The sequence below is a fragment of the Gossypium hirsutum genome, chromosome A10 (genome assembly GCF_007990345.1).
Source record: "Gossypium hirsutum isolate 1008001.06 chromosome A10, Gossypium_hirsutum_v2.1, whole genome shotgun sequence".
In the NCBI taxonomy this organism is placed as follows: domain Eukaryota; kingdom Viridiplantae; phylum Streptophyta; class Magnoliopsida; order Malvales; family Malvaceae; genus Gossypium; species Gossypium hirsutum.
The window spans coordinates 26,864,080-26,884,886 of NC_053433.1; the positions used below are offsets into that span (position 1 = coordinate 26,864,080).

Genomic DNA, 20,807 nt, shown 5'->3' on the forward strand with positions numbered 1-20,807 from the left:
TTAAATTAAAACACTTGTTCCTTGTTCATTTCAAATTGGATTATCCTCCATGTTCATACAAGCATTGTAAATGACACACACATCTATATACACAGTTCGTAATGAAAATAGTCTATATTAAACTCGCGAAATATGACCAGTAAATTTTTCTGATCAACTATAGGTTGCAAGAATATTTGGCAGCGGTACTTTGTCCAGTAACCTTTCGGAGCAATTACTAGACCACGACCTTTCCTTGCTGTATCTACGTAAAAATTTGCTTTGGTCGCTAATTGAGGCGATTATTGAAAATTTGAAAACCAACTTTCGATTTTATTAAAAAAGGGAGTCGCCACCGATCTTTTTTTTCTAGGTGTGATCGGACACCTAATAAATCTTCTTTTTAGAAAAAAAATATTTTTGAGTAAAAAAAGAAGGCCGAGTTTAGGTCTACATCAAAATCCAGAGAAAAATAGAGTTCGGAAATCGGTTACGCACAAGGAAGGTATTGGCACCTTCCCAAAGACCAAAATTGGTATCCCGTTAAACACGCGTTGTCTTTAATTTAAAAAAAATGAATTCAATTTAATATTTAATCATGATCTGATTGAAACACGAGAATTTTGAAAAAACAAAAATTTTGAAACTCGAATTTTTTTTGAAACCCGAGAGATTTTGAAAACACAAAAATTTTTGAAAACCTGAGAATCTTTGAAACCCGAGAAATTAAAAAAAACGAAAATTTTTGAAACCCGAATTTTTTTATAAAGAAAAAACACGAAAAATTTTGGAAACACGAAAAGTTTACAACACTAGAATTTTGACAAATTACATATCCTCATCTACATTTTAAAAATAAAATTTGATCACTTACCCATAATCACAAAAATAAATATCCTATTTCAAAACACGAGAATTTTTAAATTTTTCGATTTTTTTAAAAAGGACGTCCCATTTTTAACACGAGCCAATGATGTTCACCCAATATAGCGATGAAATTAACGACTTAATGTTAAATCGATATGTTGCCTTATTTATTGAAATTAATTAAAAGAAAATAAAAATATTTCTAAAATAATAAAAAGAAAACTAATAACAACGTTGTAATAATATGTGATCTAAAATATATATTAAATTCGAAATAGATAAATAATAATAAGGGTAAGAATATACAGAAGCCCAATGTTATGGGGTTACTAAAATTAATCTCCTTTCTCCTCGGGCTGCTGAAATGGGCCTTTGTTGGTAATCGTCACTGGATCAGATTGCCGCAACTAGAGTCGGGTTGACTCGACTATTTTAAAATTTATTTTCTTCTTTTTTAGACCAAATTTTTGCATGGCCCACATAAAATTCACATAAAGATAAAATATTCAAATCATTTCAGCCTATTACAAAATAATCCCCGCCCAACTGACTTAATATTTCAAACCAAACTAAACCCAACTCACTAATTAAAAAAAAATACAAACCAACCCAACTCACTAACTTAAGAAACCCAACACAACCAACCCAACCCATTAATTAACCCAAACCAAATTTAACCTATCAAATCTAACATAAACCAACCCATTAACTAAAATATTACTTTTTTTTCAATACTAAACCCCCCAAACAAACAAGTTTCCAGTAGCAAACAAAGAAAGAAAGAAGAGATCCAAGCTTCAAGCTGCCGAACCCCCTTCTCCTTCCACCATGCACGCCACCAACAGCCATCGTGTGCGCCGCGTGAAATCAAGCTACGGGTAGTTGAGGTTTGGACGTTGTGGCTGATAATCGATCGGCTCGGCTATTTGGAGTGGGTTTTGGTTTGGGAACTTGGTTGTTGTGTTAATGGTGGTTGGTCCTTGGTTGCTTGGTTGCTTGCCAGATATTGGAGTTTTTTTTACTTAGATTGCGGAATGTTCCTTTTTTGTTTTTTTTTGCTGGATAATTTCTTTTGTTTTTTTTGCTCTTCATTGAATATCAAATGGGGGAATCCTCCTCCTCCTCCTCCTTCGTTTTGCTAAAAAAAAACCCTCTCTTTTATGGTGTAATTTTTTCTCTTTTATTTCTACCATTTTGCTTGTTTCCCATGCTATTTGCAGGTAATGGGTAAAGAAGGAGCAGCCATCCATGCTGGTGGCCTGAAAATCTGGGGAGTGGGTGCCCCAAATCACGTAATCTGTCAGAAGGACCAAATCATAACTGCAGTAAAATTTCTGAGGCTAAAGTGTAATTTTTAGAAAATTTAGGGTCAAAATGCAATTTAATAAAAGTTTAGGGGTCAAAATATAATTTAAGAAAAGTTTATGGGTCAAAATATAATTTTTTATTTTTCAAAATTTTTTTATTTTTATTTTAATTTTTTTGAAAATTTGAAAATTAAACACAAACTCTAGTCGGACAAAAATTTAGTGCTTACAGTTGCCCATCTTTGCTCATCGTTGTGAAACAGGGATAGTGCAAAGACTTAAAAGCACTAAATTTTGTTCGATTGTCCAATCTTTATTCTTTATTGAAAAACAAAAAATTGAAAATAGCTCGGGATGCGACCCGAAGTTCAACTCACCTCTTGGATTATGAATTGATCTTTGAAAAAGCAGAAAATTGAAAATACCTCAGCATGTGACCTGAGGCTTAACTCACCTCTCGCAATATGAGTTGATTTTTTTTTGAAAAAAAGAAATTGAAAATACCTCTGCGTGTGACCCGAGCCTCAACTCACCTCTCGTAATATGAGTTGATTTTTTTGAAAGACATAAATTGAAAAATACCTCGACATGTGACCCGAGGCTCAACTCACCTCTCGCAACATGAGTTGATTTTTTTGAAAAACAGAAATTGAAAATACCTCAGTGTGTGACCCAAGGCTCAACTCACCTCTCGCAATATGAGTTAATCTTTTTTCACATAAATTGAAAATAGAAAATGAAAATATCTCAGCGTGTGACCTGATGCTCAACTCACCTCTTGCAATATGAGTTGATTTTTTTGAAAAGTAGAAATTAAAAAACAAAAATTGAAAATACCTCGGCATGTGGCTCGAAGCTCAACTCACCTCTCGCAATATGAGTTGATTTTTGAAAAACAGAAAGTAAAAATATCAGGATACCAAAACATATCATCTGGTGGAACTTCAGGTGTCTTTTTCCTTGATCCAGTATAAATATCATCAAAACCTCTCGCTCTGCTGGAGTACCTGCATATGTCATGCATGAAGTTATCATGATATGCACATGCTTGTCCTAAATGCCTGTATGCCTACATGATTATGCTATGCGCCTTGGACTTGTTTGTCATATATCTCTTTTCGTCACGATTCTTGTGATGATCTGCATTCATTGCTTCGATTCTTGACTTTCTCTTCAGGCTTTGTACTTGTCCTCCCGCTTTACGAGTAATCTGTGTTTCTCAGATAACACGCTTTTGCCCCCTGTTGAACTTTGTCCTTGCTTTGAGGCCTCGTACTTATCGAATTCTCATCTGGGTAATGCTCAACCTTTCTTTTGTTTAGAGTATGTCATTCTACTATTTATTATTTAAACCACACAATGAGATGCATGAAAATGGTCAAGTAGGTATGAAAGGGATACCTCACATTTATTTATTTCAAAAGTAACATACAAAGAAAGTTGACCAAGAAAAGTTAAAAGCGTTATAAAGAGAAAGGGGATCGTATTTAGTGGCTACAAATGCTCTAAATATTCAACGCATGAACTCTTCCACGTTTCTTAATCAAGAATCTTTTTGAGCATAGCTTCTTATGTAGAAGATTTCGAGCTTTTGAAAATGCTTTAAATACCTCACCGTTGGACTCACTGTTCAAACCTAAATCTCCTTCATTGGGACGCCCCTTTCGAGTTTTCATCCTAACCATTTTGTTTATTAAGACACCATTTTCGGGTTTCATCTTGATTTCTCTCTTTTTTTTAGGCATAATATTTCTTCACAGCATCTGAGTTTACTGGATTAGGTAACTCCTTCCCATCCATCTCAGTGAGAATCAAAGCTCCACCCGAGAAGCCCTTTTTTACAACGTATGGTCCCTTCCAATTTGGTGCCCATTTTCCTTGAAAGTCTTTTTGTATTTGGAGAATTTTTCTCAGTACAAGTTCTCCCTTGCGGAATTCTCTTGGTCGTACCTTCTTGTCATGGGCCGCGATCATTCTCTTTTGATACATCTGTCCATGACAGATTGCCTTCAAGCGTTTTTCCTCGATAAGATTTAGCTGGTCGTATCGAGTTCAAGCCCATTCTAATTCCTCTAGTTTCGGCTCCATTAACACTCGTAGAGAGGGGATATCAACTTCGATGGGCAGCACAACTTCCATTCCGTAGACCAGAGAGAAAGGAGTTGCCCTCGTAGATGTCTGCACAGATGTACTATATGCATACAAAGCAAATGGTAGCTTTTTGTGCCAGTCTTTATATGTCTCGGTCATTTTCCAATAATCCTCTTAATATTTTTGTTGGCCGCTTCCACAGCTCCGTTCATTTTCGAAGGATAGGGTGAGGAGTTATGATGCTTTATTTGAAATTGCTCACACACTTCCTTCATCATCTTGTTGTTCAGGTTCAAGGCGTTATTCGAAATGATTTTCTCAGGTAAACCATATCGACATATGATTTCCTTTTTCAAGAACCTACAAAATGCAACCTTCGTCACATTAGCAAATGAAGCGGCTTCTATCCATTTCGTGAAGTAATCTATAACCACAAAAATGAACCAGTGTCCATTAGAAGCTTTTGGGGAAATCGACCCTATGACATCCATGCCCCACATAGAAAAAGACCACGGAAAAGTCATGACATGAAGGGGTGAAGGGGCTGCATAAATTTTATCACCATAAATCTAACATTTGTGGCACTTTCGTGCATAACTAATGCAATCGCTTTCCATCGTCAGCCAGTAATAACTGAGTCTCATAATCTGTCTAGCCATAGTGAAACCATTAGCATGCATTCCAAAAATTCCTTCATGGACATCTTCAAGTATTTTTCTGGCTTCAATAGCATCCACGCATTTTAGGAGCACTTGATCTTTTCCTCTTTTGTACAGGATGTCCCCATCAAGAACAAATTCCGCCGACATTCTTCTGATTGTTCTTTTGTCGTTCTCATTTACTTGTTCGGGATACCTTTGATTCTTGACATATTCTAAGATATCAAGGAACCAAGGTCGTCCATCTGTCTCTTTTTCAATGGTACAACAATGTCCAGGGACCTCATATATGCTCATTTGGAGAGGTATTATTTTCGTTTCTTTGTTTGCTTTGAACATTAAAGCCAAAGTGGCCAAGGCATCAGCCAATTGGTTTTCTTCTCATGGGAAGTAATTAAATGTCACTTCTTTGAATTCTTTAACCAATTCTGCCACTAGATCGCTATATTTAACTAATTTTGGATCTCTCACTTCTCAATCTCCGCGGATTTGGTAAATCACCAACGCTGAATCCTCGTACACCTTTAGGATTTTGACATTTTGTTCAATGGCTGCATGAAGTCCCATGATACAAGCCTCATAATCCGTTATGTTATTGGTACAGAAAAAATTCAACCTGGCAGTGAGCGTATAATGGTTCCCTTTTGGTGATACCAAGACTGCTCCAATCCCATGCCCCAATGCATTTGACATACCATCAAAGCTCATCTTCCATGACTTCTCTTTTGATGACTCACATTCTTTTTCTGTAATGCACATCAAGTCTTCATCTAGGAAGTCAAATCTCAATGGCTCGTATTCCTCCGTTGTTCAAGTTACTAAGAAGTCAGCTATTGCGCTCCCTTTTATCGAATTTTGGCTCACATAGACGATGTTGTACTCTGACAGTAGGATTTGCCATCGTGCCATTCTTCTTGAGAGTACAGGAGATTCCATCATGTAGTTTATTGGGTCCAACTTTAAAATTAACCATGTCGTATGATACAACATATATTGTCTGAGCCTCCGAACTACCCAAACCAAAGCGCAACAGAATTTTTCAATTGACAAATAATTTGCCTCATACTCTGTGAACTTTTTGCTGAGATAGTGAATCACCTTTTCTCTTTTCCCCGACTCATCATGTTGCCCTAGTACGTAACCCATTGAATTTTCGAACACAGTTAGATACAATATAAACAGTCTTCCCGGAGATAGCGGTACTAACACCGGGGGACTAGATAAGTATTGTTTTATCTTGTCAAAAGCCATTTGGCACTCCTCGTTCCATTCTCCTGGATTATGCTTTCGAAGGAGTTGAAAAATTAGGTCACATTGGTTGGTAAGTTGAGCAATGAATCGAGCGATGTAGTTCAACCTTCCTAAAAATCCTCTGACTTCTTTTTGCATGCACAGAGGTGGTAGTTCTTGTATGGCTTTTATCTTATCTAGATCAACTTCAATGCCTCTCTCGCTGACGATGAAGCCTAGCAATTTTCCCGAGGTAGCCCCAAACGTACACTTGGCTGGATTAAGCTTCAGCTGGAACTTTCTCAGTCTTTCAAACAACTTCTTGAGGTTCCCAACATGCTGTCTTTCCCCCTTGGATTTGGCGATCATATCTTCGACGTAGACTTCTATTTCTTTGTGCATCATGTCATGAAACAACATCACCATGGCCCTCTGATATGTTGCCCCAGCGTTTTTTAATCCGAACGGCATCACCTTATAACAGAATGTTCTCCACATTGTTACGAAAGTAGTTTTCTCCATATCTTTAGGAGCTATCTTTATCTGATTATAACCCAAGAATCCATCCATGAACGAAAACAATGAATGTTTGGCTGTGTTATCCACCAATGTATCGATTTGTGACAAGGGAAAACTATCTTTAGGACTTGCTCGATTCAGATCGCAATAATCCACACACATTCGTACCTTGCTGTCTTTCTTCGGTACTGGTACTATGTTAGCTACCCATTTTGGGTACTTGGAGACTTGTAGAAAGCCAGCATCAAACTGTTTCTTGACTTCTTCTTTTATCTTTAACAGCATTTCAGGTCTCATTCTTCTTAGCTTCTGTTGAATGGGTTTGCATTCTGGTTTCAGTGGGAATTTATGGACCACTACATCCTCGTTCAAACCTGGCATGTCCTGATACGACCATGCAAATACATCTTTGTACTCATGGAGCAAAGTGATCAAATCATGTCTGGTGTCATCTGAAATGGTGGTCCCAATCTTCAATTCTTGCCTCTTTTCTTCATTTCCCAAGTTTACCGTCTCGACAACTTCTTGATGAGGTAGAATTTTTTTATCTTCTTGTTCTACCATTCTTAGTAAGTCAGGAGACGAGACACAGTCTTCAGCGTTTTCCTCAACTTCAAATTCTCCTAAACAAATAGCTTTCTCGAAGTCGATTTCAAGACTTGTAACAGATTTGTTCATGTCATTAATATCTGAGCACCTAGAAGTTGAATGGAAAAGAAAACTATAGAGGAGCATCAAAGTATTGGGACCAACAAGCATAATGTTATGGCATGATATGAGGTACATGTAAATACAGGCCGTGTGAAGAGGAAAAATTATGAAGTTAATGAGAATGAAAAGACCATGACAAAATGCATCTCCATTAATGTTCATTTAAATGATAAAGAGTAAAGCATAAGCTCTTACAAAAGATTCCCTACTATTACTTAGGGACACACAAAAAGAAGAGTGTTAACATTCAGCATTACTCTGGAGAAGACTTAGAAACTATAAGGAGATCCACAGCAGTCCAATTGTTCAAAACGAATCCAGGAGGACAAGGGTGTATCATTGAAACATCTTTAATTGCATCATTTCCTTTGTCAATGACATTTATACTGACATTCTAAAGACCTCTTTCAATTAATAACAGCGAGCTTCATGGATTATCTTGTCTGAGGTATATCATTCCTGCAAATGTAAATGTTTTTGACAAAGGAGGGTACGTTATGGGCTCCCATTCTAATTCTCGGCCTAAGGCTCTTGCAATTTGCCTTTCTCGATCTTTCTGCAACTATTTTCTTCTTTGTCGCATATCTGGTTTGAACCCTAGACCGTATCGAGCCTTGTGGGGTACTGGTTTTAGCGCTCTAACTATCCCTTACTGATATCTTCCCAAACCTTTCTTCGCTCGGGCTCCTTTTCCCACAGTCAGCTTAATTCCCATCTTGATATTCCTTGATAGCTTGGGCACGGGAATTTTATTTCTTTCAGCAACAAACATAGCATTGATGAATTCGAGGGAACGGAAGGAACATTCTACTGCATCCTTTCTTACTTTGAGGTATGGTGTATCAGCAGAGATAAATGCGACAATGTCTTCCTCACCCACGATAGCGACCAAAAGATCATCCATGATAAACTTTACTTTTTGATGAAGAGATGAAGGAATGTCCCAGCAGAGTGGATCCAAGGCCTTCCTAAAAGGCAATTATACGAAGGCGTGATGTCCATGACCTGAAACTCGATGTCATATATATAGGGGCCCACTTCTAGAGGAATTTCAATTTTTCCCATGACTTCTCATCTTGTCCCATCGAATGCCCTTACTATAGAGTGACAAGGCCTCAGATAAGATATATCAATTGGAATTCTAGAAAGCGTGGCCAAAGGCATGACATTGAGTGCCGACCTGTTATCAATGAGCACATTCGGTATTATATAACCCTTGCAATGGGTTGTGATATGCAATGCTTTTACGGAGCCCCTACCATTTGGCGGTATTTTGTCATCACTGAAAGGAATAAAATTATCCGCGTTCAGGTTATTCACCCACCTATCAAGCTTTTCGACAAATATATTGTACTTAATTTAACACTTTCAGAAAAACATTCTGATGTGGTTCTGAATTCAATAGTAGGGATAATACCGAGATTCGTGCTGGTTGTTTGCTTAACTGTTCCACGATGTTATATTCACTATGCTTGATGAGCTTCAAGAATTCATGTGCTTCCTCTTCATTCACAGGCCTTTTAACTTCTTGTTTGGACGGAGTCTCAAGTTTGACCTCGACCTTATGCATCGGTGCCTTACCTTTCTGCTTTGAGTCATTAGTCTTCTTCATTGGTTCGACCACTTTAGAATAACACCTCCCGCTGCGGGTGAAGTGTCCTACTTCGCCAACATTTCCAGTTGTGACTTTGGATTTTTCACCTTCAGGTATGATAATGTTGACATCATATTTCCATGGTATTGCCTTGTTGTCTTTGTAAGGGAAAGGAGATGGTACTTTAATTATCATCTTTGGTTTCACTTGCTCCTTTTTTTCATTGTAATAAATCACCAATGGTCGATCGGCACTATAAGGGAAACCTAATGATTGATTATCAGAAGTGCATACTTCTCCTTCATCGACCTCTTCCATTTTGTTAAAGATCTCGACTTCCTTGTTGTCCATCATGTCTTGAAGTAGTTTTCTGAATCCTTCACAAGACTGGATGTCATGCACCTCGATCCCATGAAAATCACAAAAACATTGACTTTTTTGTATTTTCTTCTTTGAAAATTCTGTTGGGATGACATAACAGCCCCTTTTCAACCATTACCTCTCAAATCTTTCGCAGCGGTGTCTTTATTTTAGAAACACAAATTTTGGCATGCCACCTATCTTCTTTTGTCATCACGCTCACGTTCCCTTCAGTGTGGTTAGGGAGTAGATTTCCAGCCGTATTGCCAGCACCATCGAATCGTAGAATGCCTGCATCAATAAGACCTTGAACCTTCATTTTAAAGGCCAAACAATTTTCTATAAAATGCCCCTGGTTTCCAGCGTGGTACATGCAACTAGCATTAGCATCGTACCATTTTAGGTATGGAGGCTTCAGGGGTGCCATATAATGTGGGGATATTAATTGTTTTTCAGTACAGCTCTCTGTATGACAAGGGAATTGGGGTGAACTGGGGTTTTTTAGGATTGGATCTTGCCGGTCTTTGTTCATTTTTGGGTTGGCTTTCAGCAGGCATGGTATTTGGTGGGAACATGGCAAATGGTCTTTGGTTATTTGTGGCGTAGACGGGGTAAGGAGGAGGTGCTTGATAGTAAGGGCTTTGGGGAGGATAATAAAAGTTTGGAGGTGGGCGATATCGAGGTCGTGGCTGGGTTGGGTAAGGATTAGAAATGTAGTGGCTCTCAGTTCCCACCATATGGGCTTCTGCCTCTTTTTTCTTTACAGGTGCTGCCCTTTTCGAGCTCTCGAAACCTTCCATCCTTCTACTCTTGATGGCATTTTCTATAAGTTCCCCGGATATTACAATATCTTCGAAGTCTTTCGTGGAACTTCCTACCAACTTATCTTAAAACGACACTTTCAAAGTGTTGATGAAGAGGACCGTTATTTCAGTTTTAGTCAATAGGGGTTCTACTTGAGCCAAGATATCCCTCTACCTTTACGCGTATTGCCTAAAAGTCTCCGTCGGCTTCTTTTCCATCATCTGCAGAGTTAGTCGATCAGGCACCATGTCGGATACATGCTTGTATTGTTCACAAAATGTTGATGCTAAGTCTTTCCATGATTGGATCCTTTCTCTACTGAGTTGATTATACCATCGAAGGGATGATCCAATCAAGTTGTCTTGGAAATAGTAGATTAGCAATTTGTCCTCATTCACGTAACCAGTCATCTTCTGGCAAAACATGATAAGATGGGCTTTTGGACATCTCGTTCCATCGTATCTTTCAAAATCTGGTACTTTGAATTTCGGAGGCAGAACCAGATCGGGCACCAAACTGAGCTATTTGGTACTCAATGCAGAGAAGGCTTCAGTACCTTCATCGCTTTGAGTCTTTCTTCCAAACTCCTATACTTATCTTGAACATCATGATCATCAGTTTTCAATCTGGCTATTTCTACTGGATCATCCAAATCTAGAACATTGGGATCAGCAGGATTAGCTTCGGGGTTCGATACGAATATACCTTGCCCTAGATGAGCACGGGGTACGGGTCATTGCTCCAAGATTACAAGTTCTCTTCGAGGATATTCTCTTTGCATTACATGTGCATGAGGTGGAGTGAATCCTGGGGGATAGAGCAGATCCTGATCATGATTAGTTCATGGCTGAGACTCCATAGTGTCAGGGCTCTGCATAGGTCCCTTTCTTTTAATCAGAGACGTCATCATTTCCATCATTTTGGCCATTTGATCCCTTTGCTCGAGTGATTCCTCTCGAGATCTTACCATCAGATCCTTTGTTTCCTGTTGCGACTTAGGCAACTACTCTTGCAATTCTCTTTAGGTCATTTCCATCCTTTCAATTCTCTTATTGAACTCGGCTTCCATAATTCTAGCTTTTTGACGCGTTTTGTAAGAATGGCGTGATTCCAGACTTGTAGGGTTCCAACTGCGGATTATACGGTTTTTAGCCTCAGTGAATGATTATGGTGATATGTACATGCAATGAATAGATGAATGAATGAATGTCAAATGAATGTTAGTCATGAATAAATATGCAATAATTTGGTGTTGATTTCAGGATAGCCCCATACTAGGCATTTCATTAATCAAAAGAGTCAATTACAAAACATTTTGCCATCTAATTTAGCAGTTACATAAGTTTCCTAGCAACATCTCCTTGTTTCTTCACTTGTTCTTGGAACTCCGATATGTTTGACATTTGGCTGGGCGGGAATTGGCAACTGAGAGCTTCGGTTTCATCTGATATTTGTACAATTTGCATAGCTGCCTTGCAAATTTTATTGATCAAACAGCCTAGATGCATTTCCTTTTCTTAGAGAGCTCTTTCGTAAGTGCAAGTGTCTCTGTCGTACTGATCATTCTTTTCTTCTAGAGCTTTTAGGAGAGTATCTAACTGTTGCTGATGAGATTGCAGCATATTTTCTAGATCTCGTATTTTCCTTCTTAGCTCTTGACGTTTGGACTAACTAGTCACAAATTCTACAGACACAGTTTTATACTCAGCATTCTTCTTCTTTAACTCTATCATAGCACGCGTAGCTTTTTCCTCTTCTTTCTTTGCTTTCCCTTTCCAGAATTCCATTCCACATTTGATGTTGCTTAATTCGTCCTTCCATTCTATCGATGATTTGCCCAACCCACTATTTTTTATAGTGCTTCTTAATTTCTTATTTTCTAAATGAAGATGTAACGCCCCCACGCCCGAGACTGTCGCCGGAGTCGAGTATGAGGTGTTACTAAGCTTAGTTTAACATTTTTAGAACTTTGGATTATTTGTTTCTACATTCACAGCTTTTAAGCTACTTGCGTCACAGTCACAAGAAAAATCATATCTCGAGTTAGGAAACTCGAAATTAAGATCCGTAAATTTTCCCTGAATCTAGACTCATATACCTATCTACTAATTTTTTTTCTAGAATTTTTGGTTGGACCAATTAGTACAGTTTATTAGTTAAAGTTACTCCTGTTTCAGGACTCGACTGGTCTGACCTCTGTTTACTACGAACCACATTTCTCTCTGTACAAAATTCATATGACTATGAGAATTGTTTCTACTAAAACTATACTAAATAAGGATTCTGAGGATATAAAATACACCACCTAATTATATCTTTACAATTTATGGTGAATTTCTAAAGTAGGAACAGGGGATTCAGAAACTGCTATGACTCTGTTTCACTAAAATTCAAATATCTTCTAACATATAATTCCTTTACTTGTTTCATTTGTTTCATGTGAAACTAGACATAATAAGCTTCAATTTTATATGTAGTAAATCACGAAATTCAATTTCTATGATTTTTAGTAAATTTTCAAACTTGCGTTAGTGTTGCTGCGATATTTTGTTTATGGTAAATTTCATCCTTTTTATGAGTTTTTATGCACTAAGTATCTTAATAGTTTTCCTTAACATCAAACATAATCTAAACTAACCATTTTCATAATTTATCATTATCAAGAATTTCCTCAACCATTTCACAACCATACCATAAGATCATTTACACAAAATAGGTATATTGCTATACATGCCATACTTAAATTTACAAGCCATTTACCAAAAGTCTTCTGGATAGTGTGACTGAGCCTTCGACCTATCCCGACTCCTGAGCTGGCTTGTCCAAAACTACAATGAGTAAGAAGGAGGGAGTAAGCATAAATGCTTAGTAAGTTCATATGCAAATAATAAGTAACATAACAAACAGTCATACCAATCAACATTAACATGTATCACTAAAACACATATCACATTTTTAATCATTTTTCATCATCTTATTACCTTATCGTGGTTGTATCAATACTCAACCCGAGGGTTAAATACATACCTGTCCAAAATATCCATTTCACATCACTTACCAATACGTCTCTTTACATCTCGAATATTCCTCCATTTGAGTAGAACTTTACCCGTTGAACACATCGGAATATAATTTGGATACATGGATAACTTGCACATAAGTGCCATATATGCAATCAAGCAATCATGTAACCCGCCCATAAGCGAACTCGGACTCAACTCAACGAGCTCGGGCGTTCGCATCTATAAGTGAACTCGGACTCAACTCAACGAGCTCGGATGCCTAGTTACATTTCACGAACTCGGACTCAACTCAACGAGTTCGGACATTCGCATCCATAAATGAACTCGGACTCAACTCAACGAGTTCGGATGCTCAACCATCCTAGTGACATGTCACTTGTATCCTAATCTATTCCTAAGGTTCAAACGGGCTTTTTCCCTCGATCTCACATTTTCCGTCTTCCATGGAATATCGAAACCGATACTCGGTAGCAATTCATATTTATCAAGTAGTAAACATAATTTGCATATTACTCAACATTAACCACAAAGCATAATATTTCACGATTAAAATCAGCATATCATATAATTAACATTAATAACTTAAAAATAACATTTATGCTACATTATTTACACATGAACTTACCTTGGTACCAAAATACAAGGATTTTGCAATTTAGTCCACAATCTTTTCTTTTCCTCGATTGAGGTCGATTCCAAGTCTTTCTTGATCTAAAATAACACATTTAGCTTATTTAATACTCACATTATCAAATTAATCCTTAACTCAAATTTTGGAAAAATTACAATTTTACCCCTAAACTTTTGCATATTTACATTTTTGCCCCTAGGCTCGGGATTAAACTTTATTCCTTATTCTTATGTTTTACAACATGCTGATCACTTTTCTCTTCTATGGCAACATCAAATTCTCACTCTAACATGTACTTGTGACTATTAGGTATTTTTACCGATTAAGCCCTTTTACTCGTTTTTGCTTAAAAACGAGTAGTACAAGTTGTCTAACATAATTTAAAACTTCATATTCTATCATAAAACATCAAAATACACAAATTTCACCTATGGGTATTTTTCCAAATATAAACCCTAGGTTAAATTATTGCTAACATAAGCTTTATCGAGTTACCGGGATCACAAAAACGTAAAAATCATTAAAAACGGGGCTTCGAATCACTTACTATGGAGCTTGGAAGCTTGAAACAAACCCTATCTATGGAGAACCCTTGAAATTTCGGCCTAACGAAGAAGATGGACAAAAATTGGCTTTTAATTTTGTTTTTAATTCATTTTAATAACTAAATGACCAAAATACCCTTACTACTAAACTTTCCAAAAATTCCTTCCATGTCCTAAATTTGTCCATGAACTTAAAATTGGTAAAATTTCTATTTAAGACCTCCTAATAAATATTTCAAAGCAATTTCATACTAAAAACTTCTAGAATACAAGTTTTGCAACTTATTCGATTTAGTCCCTACTTTCAATTTAAGCACTTTAGGCATAGAATTTCATCACGAAATTTTCACACAATCATGCAATCATATCATAAACCTCAAAATAATTATAAAATAATTATTTCTATCTCGCATTTATGGTCACAAAACCACTATTCTGATTAGGCCCTGATTCGGGATATTACAGAAGATCCCTTAAATCGTTTCTTACGATCTCAGCCTCTCTTTGAACTTTCTCGATTTTAGATTTTTCAATTTGAACATCGATATTCAGCTGGTAGTTTTCTTCTTGAAGAGAACTGATATCTCGTAACAGCTTAGCCTTTTCACGTTCAAATTCATGTCTTGCTATTTCCAGCTTGGATGGCATTTCTTCTGAGAAAGGATTCTGGAAAGTATAATCTGTCAGCGAGATTTGTTGACTATTCACTCGTCGTTGTCTCCATATGTCATAATTATGTGTGATGGTATCAGCGTAGAGAGCTAACTCCATTAGGTGAATTTCCTTCTAAGACTTTGCGGTATCTCAGACTCTTTTCATGTAACCTTCACCTGTAAAGGCAAACTCAGACTGTGTCAATCCTCCAGTAGCAGGTATGAACTGTCGTGTAGCAAACTGTCTTTAAACCATTAATGGGGCATATCCAACTCCTCCCTATAATCCTAGTAAAGGCACCCAATCTTGGCTTCCACATTTGTATAACAGAACTGAAGGACGGATCCATGGTGCTCTCCAGGTTATCTCTTCGGCGCGGAGATTTTGAAAAACCGAAACCCAGTGCTGTTCGGTGACATCCTTTGGCCAATCTTTCTCAAGATAAGCTTTCAATGGGGCAAATATTTTTGAAAACATGTGGAAGGGTGTGCGCTCTACTTTCCAGAAATGGCTCAGAATCCAAACATTAAGTAACTGCGCACATATGATAAAACGTCCTTCCTCTTTTCTCCTACAACTACTTAGAGATCTAAAAGTCTCAGCTAAGATAGTTGGGACGGAGTTGATCCCTTGTCTCAACCTTTCGAATAAATCCACTACCAAAACTTCTACATGCCCGAGAACTTTTGGGAAGACAATTAATCCACAAATGACCAAAGCAAATAGATCCACTCTCTTCACAATATCTGGATGGTTTTGAACTAAATCTTACAGAGGAAACCACGGAACACAACTAACTTTGTTCTTTTTCTTTATTTATTTTTCAGCCCACATATCAGTTATTCCCTTCAACCTTACTAACTTTTTCTTGAAGGTCATTGGTTTGGGCTCTTTCACATATATCTTGCTAAATTGTACATTGTCAATGCGAAGCAATGCAGCATACTCTTCTATGGTCGGAGTCATATCTTCCTGATTGAAAGTGAAACATTGGTAAGCTGGATCCCAGAATCAAACCATGGCTTGAATTAGTTGTTTGTCTACATTGACGGCAATCAAGTGAGCTATATCCTCGTACTTTTCGGTGAAGATGCCCCTAGTGTCTGAATCCCACTGTTTCCAAATCCGAGTCAAAATTTTGAGGTTATTTTGACGAGCATTTGAAGTTACTTGCTCGGGAAGATTGGAGATACATCCTTCCGTTAAATTGTCCCATTTCGCTTTCTGAGTTTTCAAAGACCATTCTCGAATCACGGCATTTTTCTCAGTCACTTATGTAATTGACTCCTCCATCAGAAACCCGTTTTTGGCAACCAATCTCTAATCAACACCTTCCTAATCAAGATGCCTATGATGCATGATGAAAAATAAAAATAAAGACAAACAACCTTGGTTAGTAATCACAACAAATATGAACTGAGAAAAACTATGGAAAATATAACAAATTAAGCTACCCGGTTCAATTCCTTTGCATAAACAGTGTAATTGTAAAAGAAACGAAAGGCAAGAGGCGTTTCTCCCGTGTACTTATTTTGGTGACTATTAACGGACAGAGGTTCGGGATCGCTCTAATTAGGTGGATCATACGGTTCACTACATGCGGTTTCGGTTCTAGACAGATACTCAAATTGTTCGTACTGTCATCTGCTAAGATTAGTACAGAACCTCGGTCATTTCCCATCACAGGCTTATGAGTTCAATTCGAGGGATTACATTTACTTATGCCTATTCGGAGGGACAAGTTAACTCACGAAAGCATAAGTCATATATAACCCGGAAGTATTCACTAGCCTGTGCGGAGGGACGAGTTAACTCACGAAGGCATAGCATTTACTTCCACTTAAGCGGACGGAGCCCGGGTAGAGAGCTCATGTTATGCAAAAATGCAAGTGCACAGAGTGTGGGGAGAAACTCACAAACCTTTACGTTTTATTTAAAAACTAAACTAAAAAAAAAGCTAAAACCATAAAAACTTAGCGCTGAAAAACAACAAGATAAAACAAGTTAGAAGAATATTTACAACATGATGCAAATACATGACTTTTCAAAAACAAAATTTAAGGATCACGACTAAATATTAATTTGAACAAATAATTTTAAAAATTTTGACAACACGTGTTTAATTCTAGATTCGACTCTCACAAAAATGTCCACAGCGGAGTCGCCAGCTGTAGCTATGTAAAAATGTGCCTTGGTCGCTAATTGAGGCGATTATTGAAAATTTGAAAACCAACTTTCGATTTTATTAAAAAAGGGAGTCGCCACCGATCTTTTTTTCTAGGTGTGATCGGACACCTAATAAATCTTCTTTTTAGAAAAAAATTATTTTTGAGTAAAAAAAGAAGGCCGAGTTTAGGTCTACGTCAAAATCCAAAAAAAAATAGGGTTCGGAAGTTGGTTACGCACGAGGAAGGTATTGGCACCCTCGCGACGTCCAAAATCCTGTTAAACACGCGTTGTCTTTAATTTAAAAAAAAACGAATTCAATTTAATATTTAATCATGATCCGATTGAAACACGAAAATTTTGAAAACACGAAAATTTTGAAACTTGATTTTTTTTTGAAACCCGAGATATTTTGAAAACACAAAATTTTTTGAAAACCTGAGAATCTTTGAAACCCGAGAAATTAAAAAAAATGAAAATTTTTGAAAACACGAAAATTTTTGAAACCCGAATTTTTGTTATAAAAAAAACACGAAAAATTTTGGAAACACGAAAAGTTTACAACACTAGAATTTTAACAAATTACATATCCTTATCTACATTTTAAAAATAAAATTTGATCACTTACCCATAATCACAAAAATAAATATCCTATTTCAAAACACGAGAATTTTTAAATTTTTCGATTGTTTTTAAAAGGACGTCCCATTTTTAACACGAGCCAATGATATTCACCCAACATAGTGATGAAATCAACGATTTAATGTTAAATCGATACGTTGCCTTATTTAATGAAATTAATTAAAAGAAAATAAAAATATTTCTAAAATAATAAAAAGAAAATTAATAATAACGTTATAATAATATGTGATCTAAAATATATATTAAATTCGGAATGGGTAAATAATAATAAAAAGGGTAAGAATATACCGAAGCCCAATGTTATGGGTTACTGAAATTAATCTCTTTTCTCCACGGGCTGCTGAAATGGGCCTTTGTTGGTGATCGTCACTGGATCAGATTACCGCAAATAGAGTCGGGTTGACCCGACTATTTTAAAATTTATTTTCTTCTTTTTTAGACCAAATTTTTGCATGGCCCACATAAAATTCACATAAAGACAAAAGATTCAAATCATTTCAGCCTATTACAAAATAATCTCAGCCCAACTAACTTAATATTTCAAACCAAACTAAACCCAACTCACTAATTAAAAAAAAATACAAACCAACCCAACTCACTAACTTAAGAAACCCAACACAACCAAGCCAACCCACTAACTTAACATATCACCTAACCCACTAATTAACCCAAACCAAATTTAACCCATCAAATCTAACATAAACCAACCCATTAACTAAAATATTTCTTTTTTTTTCAATACTAAACCCCCAAAACAAACAAGTTTCCAGCAGCAAACAAAGAATGAAAGAAGAGATCCAAGCTTCAAGCTGCCGAACCCCCCTTTCTCCTTCCACCGTGCGCGCCACCAACAGCCATCATGTGCGCCGCGTGAAATCAAGCTACGGATAGTTGAGGTTTGGATTTCGGGGTGGCTGATAATCGATTAGCTCGGCTATTTGGAGTGGGTTTCGATTTGGGAGCTTGGTTGTTGTGTTAATGGTGGTCGGTCCTTGGTTGCTTGGTTGCTTGCCGGATATTGGAGTTTTTTTTACTTAGATTGCGGAATGTTCCTTTTTTGTTTTTTTCCTGGAGAATTTCTTTTTTTTTTACTCTTCACCGAATATCAATTGGGGGAATCCTCCTCCTCCTTCCTTTTGCCAAAAAAAACCTCTCTTTTATGGTGTTATTTTTTCTCTTTTATTTCTACTATTTTGCTTGTTTCCCATGCTATTTGCAAGTAGTGGGTGAAGAAGGAGCAACCACCCATGCTGGTGGCCTGAAAATCCAGGGAGTGGGTGCCCTAAATCACGTAATCTGTTAAAAGGACCAAATCAGAAATGCAACAAAACTTCTGGGGCTAAAGTGTAATTTTTAGAAAATTTAGGGTCAAAATGCAATTTAAAAAAATTTTTAGGGTTGAAGTGAAATTTAAAGAAAGTTTAGGGGTAAATATAGGAAAAGTTTAGGGTTAAAATGTAATTTAAGAAAAGTTTAGGGGTCAAAATGTAATTTTTTATTTTTTAAATTTTTTTATTTTTATTTTATTTTTTTTTGAAATTTTGAAAATTAAACACAAACTCTAGTCGGACAAAAATTTAGTGCTTACATTTGCTCCACGGTATACAGTCTCAGTGATGTCTATGAGCTCCTATTTGTCCTTGAGAGCCCAGTTAATCTTGTTGTTATTATCAGTGCTAAGAGCAATCATAATGTGTTTGTTTCTGAAAAAATCGTTGTCGATGGATCGTAAAGCTCATACATCCTTAATATCAAGCACTTTCGTTATGTCTACAAGATAAATCACAACAAAGTTCTTTATTGTTTCAACGATAGAAGCAAACACTTTATCCATCTGAAAATGAAATTAATATAACTAATTAATCAACTGCAAAATAATAATAAGATAAAGAATTCGCTCCTTGAATTTTTTAACTTTAGCTTGCTGAAAGAAAGGGACATCAGGAACGGTCCTAGGTGTAACACCCTTAACCCGTATCCGTCGCTGGAATAGGGTTACGAGGCATCACCGGACAAAATATCTCATTCTCATACATTTATGCATTCATTATTATAAACTATTCCCAAACGTTCACATTGTCCCTTATAAGGTTCTATGAGACCTTAAAACATACTTAAGAGTGGTTCGGGACTAAACCAATCATATAGAAATTTCTGAACACTTAGAAAAATTTCATGAAATCATATGTCACACGCCCGTGTGAACAGGCCATGTGTCACACACGGCTACCAAACACGCTCGTGTCACTAGCCGTGTGAAAATAGGGCATACATATTGACTTGCACTACACGGCCAAAGACACGCCCTTGTGCTTTAGCCGTGGGAAATCTAGAGGGGTTATTGACTTGGGTCACATGGCCGACCACACGCCCGTGTGTCTAGCCTGTGTACCCTTTGAAATGGCCACACATGCCCGTGTGCTAGGCCATGTGCCATTTAAGGGGGTATGCTGACTTATGTCACACAGTCAGTCACACGCCCGTGTGTGAGTCCGTGTGACACACACGGCCAGTAGACACGCCCGTGTGTCTAGGCCGTGTCAAACCTGTAGGGTATACTGTCTTAATTCGAAAGGGTACCCGAGGAGACCCACGGCTGTGTAACATGACCGTGTGTCACACACGGTTGAGGCACACACCCGTGTCCCTGCCCGTGTGGACAAAAATAGGCCATTTGCAAAGCCAATTTGCCACCCTTCTCTCATACACACACATTAACCAAAATACACCATTTCAATACATCTTTTGGCAACTAAAAACATGCCAACTCAAACACATAACAAGCTAACTATCATCAACCAATTTAACTACTAAATTTCAGATACAAATATACCAAATCCATATACCTAAAATCATCACAACTTGCATAAATCTCAAATGCAATAAATCATCATCTTATTATCTATTTTATGCCACAAAACACCATTTAGCTATATTAACAATTAGAGCAAACATATCCAAAACAAGCCAATATTTAAGGCATAATATACATCTCATATATCACTTTTCAAGCACATCACTTAGG

General features: G+C 37.1%; 1 pseudogene; it reads right to left on the reverse strand.

The window, feature by feature from the left end:
- Positions 1-83: 83 nt before the first annotated feature.
- LOC121207971 (thioredoxin-like protein YLS8) lies at positions 84-19,616 on the reverse strand (annotated as a pseudogene).
- Between the last annotated feature and the right edge of the window lie 1,191 nt (positions 19,617-20,807).